Below are 11,867 nucleotides of genomic sequence, written 5' to 3'. Positions count from 1 at the left end.
GTCATATCATGAGTAGGGAAGTTATCATATAGAATAGTTTGCAGTGTGGAAGTATCTCTCTCTTAGTTGGTTATCTATGTATCCGTTGGTGTGAGTTATCGTTATGGAATATTAATGAGAAGTCTTATCATTTACTTTTTGCACACCTTATTTTAGTTTGCAATTTCTATTATATGATTACTCTTGACATTAGTATTGATATCACTTTGGGAGCATCAAGTAAATCTATTTGGTTTTGGCAAACTTAGCATTGGTCAATAGCAACAACACCTTGATGTTTAAATAGAAAAGGGAAATACATGTAGATATATTACTCTATTATCTTTATGCTAATGAGTTTAGTATTCTGAAGTTAAAATTGCTTGTTCTTATGAGAAAGATGCATGATTGTTTCTATCACATGTATATTTGTTTGTTTCCCTCAACCTTTATGCTTGCTATCAAACCTTGCTAGCCAAAAACCTGTATTGAGAGGGAATACTTCTCATACATCCATAACCTTAAACCAAACCCATGCCATTTGTGTCCACCATAACTACCTACTATGTGGTATTTTGCGCCACTCCAAGTAAATACTTCGTGTGCTACCTTTAAATAATTCAAACTATATTACTCCTTATTTGTGTCAATGTTTTATAGCTCATGAGGAAGTATGTGGTGTTTTATCTTTCAATCTTGTTGGGTGGACTTTCACCAATGGATTAGTGGCACATCCGCTTATCCAATAACTTTGCAATAAGAGCTGGCAACGGGGTTCCCAGCCCCAATTAATAACCTTCATTAATAATTCTCTTCACATGTTTTGCCCTGATTTATCAGTAAGCAACTTAATTTTGCAATAGACACTCCTCCATGGTATGTGAATGTTGGAAGGCACCCAAGGATTCGGTTAGCCATGGCTTGTGAAAGCAAAGGTAGGGGGGAGTGTCATCCATAATAAAAATAAAATGCATGTGTAAACAAAAGAGAAGGGGGATGATCTACCTGGCTGGTAGAGATAACGTCCTCCATGGGAGCCGCTCTTGGAAGGTCTGTTTGGCAAGGGAGTTAGAGTGCCCGCTACCATTCGTTGACAACAACAAACACCGCTCAAAATCTTACTTTTATGCTCTTTATATGATTTTAAAACTTGAAAAGCTCTAGCACATGATTTAATCCCTGCTTCCCTCTGCGAAGGGCCTATCTTTTACTTTTATGTTGAGTCAGTAAACCTATTTCCCTCTATCTTAAGCAAGCAATTGAGTTGTTGTGAACCAACCATTTATGCTATGATTTGGTTAATCATGTCTTTTATGCTTTCTTGTTTAGTACAAATTTTATCTGAATGAATATGACTTTGAAAGTTACCAATGATTATAAGGAGATTGTTATGATTGAGGATGAAAGCCTGGCTATATAAATTCTAATATGAAAGCTTTGTTTAGAAGATAAGTGCAATCCTTTAGTAGTTCTCTGACCAAGAACAAAGTTTTCCATAGCCGTTTATGATTTCCTATGCACCTTTATTTGTGATTTCTCTTTACTTATTTCAAGATGAGTTATATGAGGAGAATGTTTACTAGAATATCTTGTGTGAATCAATATGATGCTTCTTGTCCGTATTTTATTTATCGACTTTTCACTCCATAAACATGTGGTCTTGTTTATCGAGCTCAGTTTCGCTTGGGGACAAGCGAGGTCTAAGCTTGGGGGGAGTTGATACGTCCATTTTGCATCACTATTTTATATCATAATTTGCTGTTATTCATTGATATATTTCATATTTAGAGATGATACTTATGTTATTTCATCCATTTTGCATGTTTCATGATCATTGGAGAATTATTCACCGGAGTCAGGATTCTGCTGGAAAAAGCACCGTCAGGACACCATATTTCTGAAGATCAACAATTGACGGAAGTTATACGAAAAATCCTATTTTTGCAGAAGACGAAGGGAGCCAAAAGGAGGAGCCGAGAGGGGCCACCATGGCCCCCCCATAGGCCGGCGCGGGCCCAGGCCTGGCCGCGCCGCCTTGTGGGGAGGGGGCCCACAGCCCCCTCTGGCCGCCTCTCCTTCGCGTACTTCTTCGTCCCGAAAACCTAAGACCAGGGGAGTGACGGAGAATTGACAGAGCCGCCTCTGCGGGGCGGAAAAACACCAGAGAGAAAAGAGCTCTCCGGCGGGCAGGAATCCGCCGGGGAAATTCCCTCCCGGAGGGGGAAATCGACGCCATCGCCATCGTCATCGAGCTGGACATCATCTCCATCATCATCATCATCATCATCATCATCATCATCATCATCATCATCATCATCATCTCCATCATCTACACCGCCATCTCCACCGCTGCATCTCATCACCGCTGTAACGATTTGGGTTGGATCTTGATTGTTTGATAGGGGAAACTCTCCCGGTGTTGATTACTACTTGTTATTGATGCTATTGAGTGAAACCATTGAGTGAAGGTTTATGTTCAGATTGTTATTCATCATCATATCACCTCTGATCATGTTCCATATGATGTCTCGTGAGTAGTTCGTTTAGTTCTCGAGGACATGGGTGAAGTCTAAATGTTTGTAGTGAATTATTGTTGAGTAATATTCAATGTTATGATATTTAATTTGTGGTGTTACTCTTCTAGTGGTGTCATGTGAACGTCGACTACATGATACTTCACCTTTATGGGCCTAGGGGAGTACATCTTGTATTCGTTTGCTAATTGTGGGGTTGCCGGAGTGACAGCAACCTAAACCCCCGTTAGTATATCGGTGCAGGAGGGATAGCAGGATCTCAGAGTTTAAGGCTGTGGTTAGATTTATCTTAATTACTTTCTTGTATTTGCGGATGCTTGCAAGGGGTATAATCACAAGTATGTATTAGTCCTAGGAAGGGCGGTGCATTAGCATAGGTTCACCCACACAACACTTATCAAAACAATGATGATTAATCAGCCGTATGAAGCGAAAACACTAGACTAAAATCCCCGTGTGTCCTCAAGAACGTTTGGTCATTATAAGTAAACAAACCGGCTTGTCCTTTGTGCTAAAAAGGATTGGGCCACTCGCTGCAATTATTTCTCTCGCATTTTATTTACTTGTACTTTATTTATCTGCTATATCGAAACCCCCTGAATACTTGTCTGTGAGCATTTACAGTGAATCCTTCATCGAAACTGCTTGTCAACACCTTCTGCTCCTCGTTGGGTTCGACACTCTTATTTATCGAAAGTACTACGATACACCCCCTATACTTGTGGGTCATCAATGACTTATGAGTGCATGCATGATCTTGATGATACATTTGCTACTTCAAATGCTTCTTTCATATTCCCATGTGATGCTTTGCTTGATAACATTGTTGACCATGTGGAATTGATTGATTGTGATACCATGACCATGCCATGCTATGAGAGTTTCATATTTGCTCCGATTGTTTGCAATGACAATGATCATGCTCATACTTGTGTTGTGACACCCTTGATGAACACTTGCTCTTTCCATAGGGTTGTCGACAACAATGATAACATGTTGAACATGCTTTGCCCTACATGTTTGCAATACTCCACAATCCTTGCATCCAAGATTGTCACAAATTGCTCATTCTTGTGCTTGCTATGCAAAAATGCTTATTTCATTGTCCACGAGATGGCCCCCATAGCCTTCTCACTTTTTGATGATCATGAGTTACCACATGCCTCAAATAGACCTTCATGCCATTTGCACTATAGCCATGCATCTTATACTATCTTGCTTGACACTAATGGTCATGTGCACAAGACATGGAACATCATGATGGATGATGTATTCATCTACCATGCACATACGCTTTTTGTTTTCTCCATTGTGTGTATAGGTACCCGAACGACAACATCCACCGCCACGGAGCATGAGTTGACGACACGTGCAATTGAGAGCTACCCCACGAAGGACGAACTCCATCACCAAACTCGCGGGATTCAAACCAAAGGGTATGTTTCCCAACGCCTTCGCCATCGTGTGTTTCCGACATTTCTTGTCGAGCTTCCGGTTTGGTCCAATTCCTCATCACCTCTTTTGCCTCTTAGGCAACATATTTTGAAACATCTTGTTGGCACAATGGTTGTTGTATGTCTTGATGTTATCATCATACACTCCGAGAATCTCAAGGACCATGTCATACATGTGAGAGACACCTTATGCACCTTGTGCCACATGTCACACAAAAAGTTGCTCTCCTTTGGATTTCTCATTTCATCTATGACAATTACAATGGATTATTTGACACTTGAGGATACTCATACTAGGCTCACGCCAACCATACTTTCCCAAGCTAGAAGTATCCATAGCTTTGCCATTGCACATAACAATTTTGCCCCAAATTTTGCCGCCGTTACATGCCTTTTGATTGTTCCATTTGGGTGGGACAATACTCCACAACACATTTTTGACACCTTACAAAGCAAACTTTTACATACACAAATCTTTGCCCTACCACATTTTGGATACATCGACACTCTTTTGATTTCCATTTTTTTCCAAATGCCTCTTGGAGAAACGACTTGATGCTTCGTATTTGATTGAGAGCCTCTTGTTCGCCGGTCACCAAATTGGCATCCACAAGCTTTCCTTTCGCAAGTTGTTTTTCCCCACGTTCTTCTTCGACCGAGACTTTGTCCCTCCACCACTACATGGGAGACCCACTATGGACTACAACAAAGACGCCCGCACTACGACGAGCATCCATAAGGATACAAGGGCACCTATACAAGTCCGTCACCAAGCTACAAGGATCAACGTCTACATCATCGGTGAGGAGGAACAAGAGTCGAGGACGACTCTTCCCCAAGGGGGGGGGAGATGATGCGGGGTGGCTTTCGGACACCTCCGCCTCAAGACCGTCAAACCCTCCTCGTAGGCCAAGGGCACGAGCTCGGGCCAAAACCATACATGATAAGGTGAATTCACTCCTTTATACACTTGACCTCGACACAACCTTGGACGGATTGCTACCTCATGCCTATATCTGTCATTAGGTATCAATCTCGTCAAGGACCGGAGAGGAGGAACTTCCATGATGCAAGGAGCTAGGGAAGGGAAGAGGAGCCATTCACCATGGTGCAAGGAAGAAGGAAGAAGAAGGAGGAAGGAAGAGAAGAAGGAAGAGGAAGAAGAGGCGAGAGGAGGAGGCCGGCCGGTCCTAGGGACGGTCAACCGGGCCCCAGACCGGCCCACCCGGCCCCAGGGCCGGTCTGACCGGCCTCCCGACCGGCCTGGCCGATTTGGACCGGAATCTCGACCGGTGCCAACCGGAAGCAATCCCAGGGCTCCGAAGGCTCCGCCCGGTCACCGGCCAACCCAGAATCCGGTTTGGACCGGACGGCCCGGTCCAACCGTCCCTGTGACCGGATTTCACGGGTTTGACCCACCAACTTGTACCTTTTCGACCCATGTCGCCTTGTATGCCTATATAAGCACCTAGGTTGCCCCCTTTACTCCTTAGACAAGATTTAGGCTTAAACATGACTTTGATCTTTGTCTCCCTAGGGTTTCATCCCTTTTGTATCAAGGCACCCCATGTTGGATGATTGGATCTATGTGAGTGAGATTCTAGTGTGCTCCACTCTCTCTTCCTCACCGGTCTCCGTCCCCAACACCGATCTCTCATTCCGGGATTCTACTTCGCGTCTCTCCCGGGGTGATTCTATTGGCGTGGTCCATCGAGCCACGAGGGTAAGTATCGATTGTATCGGGTTGGTGTGCGTGTGTTCTTCGCGTTCTTCGTGTTCTTCCTCCTCTTCCTCTCTTTCCCCCTTTGGATCTTGGGTCAATCGCGAGATCGAGCCACAATCGGGGTCTTAGACCACATCAATTTGGGAGTGCTGTATGCTGCAAATCCTGTGGTGAAGGAGTACATGGATGCACATCATGGGAAAGGTGTGGCCAATAAGAAAATTCAATGAAATTTGCAAGGTAGACTATGTTACTAGTAATCTAGCAGAGAGTTTCAATGCAAAGGTAAAGTCATTGAAAGTGATTGTGCTATGGAAAATATTTGATAATATTAGGCAGGTGATCATGATAAAGATCGATTTATGTCAAAGAATAGCAGCAACGCAATATGTTAGCCATCTCATCCTCCCATCTTTGATTAAGGCATTGCATGTCAGGGCAAGATAATTGAAGATTAAGTGCATTATAAGAGGAATGGATGCTGAGGTAACAAACACTGACATCAAATAATAGGGAATTGAGGTATCCATTAAGTTCGGTTGTAGGCAATGGCAGTTCCGTGGAAAGCCACGCATACATGCATTCTTTTTTCATGGCAATTCTAGGGGGTGAACAAGGTGAAGTTGATCATTATGTGTCATAGTATTTATCTGTTGCCAAGTTTAGGGCATCATATGCTTAGAATGCTCATGCCTTGTTGGAAAAATACCAATGGAATATAGTCGATCCAGGCTTCAAGGTAGGCCAAGAAAAAATAGGATAGGAACTAGCGCACAGGATGGTGTACCACATGGACAACGTAAGTGCAAACATTGTTGCATCCTAGGGCACATTACTAGGCTTTGTAAAAATGCAATACCACCATAATTTGGACAAGATGATCATGCGGGAGCAGCAAACGCATAGGAGAATGAAGCAACGGATGTAGGTGAGATTGAACCAAATGCAGAAATTGAACCAAATTCATGGGAGATTGAAGCAATGGATGACCAGATTGAAGCAAATGCAGATGAACAAAATGCAGAAATCGAAGCAATGGCTGATGAGACTGAAGCCACTGCAAAGGAGAACGAAGAGATGGATGTAAAATCGAACCAATTGAAACTGAAACAAATGCAAAGATTGAACCAAATGCATGGGAGATTGAAGCAATGGATGATCAGATTGAAACAAATGCAGATGAACAGAATGCAAAAACTGAAGCAATGGATGATCAAAATGAAGCAAATGCAGATGGTGAAGAAATGGATGATCAAATTGACGCAAAAGTCGAGGCTATGTTTGAGATGTGTTTGTATTTGGACAATAATTTGGCATTGACCCGAGGAGCGGAAGTTTTGGCTACTGAACCCACAACAAAGAGACATTTGGTCATCACGTCGGCACCTCCACAGCCACAACCCGAAGTGAAGAAGGAAAAAAAGGAAGAAGTTGATGGTGGACTCCGGCCGAGAATATCCCTGCTAGGATTATCCGCGGCAAGGTGGTGAACCCAGGGAAAAACACTAGGAGCAAGAAAAAGATTTGAATGTGAACTTTGAATGATGTTGAATTTGAAATTTGTAATGTGTATGTTGAATTTGAACTACCGTGGCAAGTTTGTAGGGATCCCAAGTTTGTATGTTACCCCAAATTCGATGTCATTGTCAATGCGTTTTATTGCAAGTTTTCTATGATCATGCCCCTAGTTGCTTAGCACTACTCAGTTTTGCCCTTAATGAGGTTGGCCAACGGGGTTATCCGCGGGGTCAACGGATGGGGTTTACCAAGATTATGGCTTAAACCATAGCAAACGTTGTTGAAATGAGGCAAAATTTGGTACACGCGTGTATCTTGGAATGAGCCACAATATGATATAGGCCAAGATGGATTTAGTCCCAAGAAAAATACATTTTTCATTTTCTAAGCGCCTAAACATAGTTTTAGCTAGGGTTAGATTTAGGCATAACTAATTCAAAAAAAATCCAAATGTAGTGGCACCTTTGCACAGAGTCTTTTTATGTTACCTACAACCTAGAAAAAATAAGAAACATAGGATAGTCAAGTTTTTTCCAAGACCCCTTTCTCAAAATGAGCTACTAGCTATGAAGATCGATGCATGGCTTTCGAATCAACCCCTTCCATCCCAACAACCCTTCCCAAAACATATTTTGTCTGAGTGAGGCCAAATTTGGCACACTTTTTTTTATCTTTGGATTGCAAACAATATCATATCAGCCAAGATGGATTTTTTTTGTACAAATAACACATTTTCCATTTTTTAGGTGACGTACATCTGAATTTCCTTACTCACTTTTCTATTTTAGTGACTTTTTTCCTTAGTTGTACTCATTCTCCCCTTCCTATTAACTTTTCCTCACTTTTCCATCTCTTGTGTTAAACCCTCTCTTGTCTCAAACCCTCACTTGTCCTCATCAGTTGCGCTCACTTTGGCTATCGCGCCCTGATTGGTCGAGATGTATGCCACGCGGATCCTCGTACCCACCGTTGGATCCTTATGATCTGTCGTGCTAAATTTCTTTCTCTGTACTATAGCATATGTGATATCATATGGGCCTCTTAATATCACTTTTAAATAGCACTTAATGAAAATAAATGGGCAGCGTGGATTCATTTAGTTAGACGCTTGATGGATGTATGTTTGTCCTCTCAACCTCATACTTCTATTTGGAGGCTAACAACATTAGATGTATTCTTGGTTAAGTCTATGAATTAAGATTATATGATTGACCATGTGTGTTTTCTAAGCAATTACATATAGGCTCAGTTCTTTTGGCGGCTTCTCCGAGAAGCTGCCCTCCCCCCAGCTTCCTGGGGAAGCCGACCCCAAAATTTTGAAAGGCTTCCGAAATGGTCTAGCCTAGACTAGTCCGGAAGCCTCCCTAAATTTTTGGTGCGGCTTCTCTAGGAAGCTGGGGGGAGGGCAGCTTCTTGGAGAAGCCACCAAAAGAACTGAGCCATAGAAAATGAAAGTACCAGTTAAAATAAGAATTTTTATGTGATAAAGTGCTTCACACTAAGAATAATTTAGCTAAAAATAATTGGCAAGGTAGCTAGAAATGTTGTTTTTATGATCAAGATGAAACAATTTAACATTTATTTATCTCTTGTCTGCTAGCAAAGATTATTTGGTGTATTGTTGATATGGCGCCATCATTCCTCCAAATAATATTACAAAACTCTTTGGGAATTGGTTGCAATGTGTTGATAAAGTTGAAAAGGCACATATATGTGTTGTATTATATATGGGCTTTACAATAGGCCATATGGAGGACAAGAAATGACTATATTTTAGCAATGCAAAATCTTGCTCTTTTATGCAGGTTATCCCGCTAGTACACATTGGATACATGTATGGTCATACCTACATCCAACAGATAAGCGTGAGTATATGGATATTAGGTGCAACCAGGTAGAGAATGCTGCATGGATTTATGCAGCCGATGTAACTGGTTGTTCGATCTTCGGATAACATGTTGATGTATAATATCATATGTTGTATTTTCTTTTTAGATGGCTAATACACGTCTCAACTTTATGTATCCCACGAGGACAAGACTTTTTTAATAAGGCATCAAAAGATAGTATGCATCTATCGATGTAGATGCTAGAACACTCCCCCATTTCGAAAAAAGGGAAGTGTCGCTATTATCCAGGTGAACCAACCTCACTTACTTGTAGTGAGATCGGGTACCTTGCTGAAAGCACCCAATGTATTGACCCCCTCCCTCCAAACACACACCATCCATTTAGATCAAACGGGCAACAACATCCAACTCCCAAAGGGAGGCACTGCCAAGAGGAGAACGAGACATAGTAGAGTGATGCGCGTAGATGTACACGTCCGTTGGGAACCCCAAGAGGAAGGTATGATACGCACAATAGCAAGTTTTCCCTCAGAAAGAAACCAAGGTTATCGAACCAGTAGGAGCCAAGAAGCACGTGAAGGTTGTTGGTGGAGGAATGTAGTGCGGCGCAACACCAGTGAAACCGGCGCCAACGTGGAACCTGCACAACACAATCAAAGTACTTTGCCCCAACGTAACAGTGAGGTTGTCAATCTCACCGGCTTGCTGAAAACAAAGGATTAAGCGTATCGAGTGGAAGATGGTGTTTGTTTGCAAAGAACAGTAAAAGCAGTAGAATGTATTCAGATGTAAAAGAATGGACCGGGGTCCACAGTTCACTAGTGGTGTCTCTCCAATAATATAACTAACATGCTGGGTGAACAAATTACAGGCGAGCAATTGACAAATAAAGATTCAATACATATCAACGATGATTACTATGTGATTTAATCAGGGCATTACGACAAAGTACATAGACCGCTATCCAGCATGCATCTATGCCTAAATAATCCACCTTCAGGTTATCATCCGAACCCCTTCCGGTATTAAGTTGTAAACAACAGATAATTGCATTAAGTATGGTGCGTAATGTAATCAACACAAATATCCTTAGACAAAGCATCAATGTTTTATCCCTAGTAGCAACAGCACATCCACAACCTTAGAACTTTCTCACATCGTCCAGATTTAATGGATGCATGAACCCACTATCGAGCATAATTACCCCCTCTTGGAGTTACAAGTATCAACTTGGCCAGAGCCTCTACTAGCAACGGAGAGCATGCAAGAACATAAACAACACATATATGATAGATTGATAATCAACTTAACATAGTATTCTCTATTCATCGGATCTCACCAAACACAACATGTAGCATTACAAATAGATGATCTTGATCATGTTAGGCAGCTCACAAGATCTAATACAATGAAAGCACAAGCGGAGAAGACAACCATCTAGCTACTGCTATGGACCCATAGTCCAAGGATGAACTACTCACGCATCAATCCGGAGGCGGGCATGATGATGTAGAGCCCCTCCGGTGATGATTCCCCTCTCCGGCAGGGTGCCGGAGGCGATCTCCTGAATCCCCCGAGATGGGATTGGCGGCGGCGGCCTCTCAGTAATGTTTTCCGTATCGTGGCTCTCGGTACAGGGGGTTTCGCGACGGAGGCTTTAAGTAGGCGGAAGGGTAGGTCAAAGGGCGTCACGAGGTGGCGACACAACAGGCCGGCGTGGCCCAGGCCCAGGCCGCGCCGCCCTGGTGTCTGGCCGCCTCGTGGCCCCACTTCGTTTCCTCTTCGGTGTTCTGGAAGCTTCGTGCAAAAATTGGACCCTGGGCGTTGATTTCGTCCAATTCCGAGAATATTTCCTTACTAGGATTTCTGAAACCAAAAACAACAGAAAAACAGCAACTGGCACTTCGGCATCTTGTTAATAGGTTAGTGCCGGAAAATGTATAATAATGCTGTAAAGTATGTATAAAACATTCAAGTATTGTAATAAAAGTAGCATGGAACATAAGAAATTATAGATACGTTTGCGACGTATCAAGCATCCCCAAGCTTAGTTCCTACTCGTCCTCGAGTAGGTAAACGATAACACAAATAATTTCTGAAGTGACATGCTACCAACATAATCTTGATCAACATTATTGTAAAGCATATGAGATGAACGGAGTGATCTGAACAAAAAATTGCTAACAAAGATAATGACTAAACAAATGAATCATATAGCAAAACTTTTCATGAATAGTACTTTCAAGACAAGTATCAATAAGACTTGCATAAGAGATAACTCATAAGCAATAAATTCATAGTAGAATGCATTGAAGCAACACAAAGGATGATTAAGTTTCAGCAATTGCTTTCAACTTGTAACATGTATATCTCATGGATATTTGTCAACATAGAGTAATATAACAGGTGCAATAAGTAAACATGTAAGAATCAATGCTCACAGTTAACACAAGTGTTTGCTTCTAAGATAGAAGGGAATGGGTAAACTGACTCAACATAAAGTAAAAGATTGGCCCTTCGCAGAGGGAAGCATTGATTACTATTTTTGTGCTAGAGCTTTTGTTTTGAAAACATAGAAACATTTTTGTCAACGGTAGTAATAATTCATATGTGCTATGCATAATACTTCCTACAAGTTGCATGTCTCATGCATAGAGTACTAATAGTGCTCGCACCTTGTCCTACTATCTCGGAAACACGGATTCTCATCGCATAACATATGCTTCAACCAAGTGTCACAAAGGGGTACCTCTATGCCGCCTGTACAAAGGTCTAAGGAGAAAGCACGCATTGGATTTCTCGCTTTTGA

The sequence above is a fragment of the Lolium perenne genome, chromosome 5 (genome assembly GCF_019359855.2).
Source record: "Lolium perenne isolate Kyuss_39 chromosome 5, Kyuss_2.0, whole genome shotgun sequence".
NCBI lineage: Eukaryota > Viridiplantae > Streptophyta > Magnoliopsida > Poales > Poaceae > Lolium > Lolium perenne.
The sequence above is the reverse complement of the archived record's forward strand: the minus strand, read 5'-3'. Positions refer to the sequence as shown.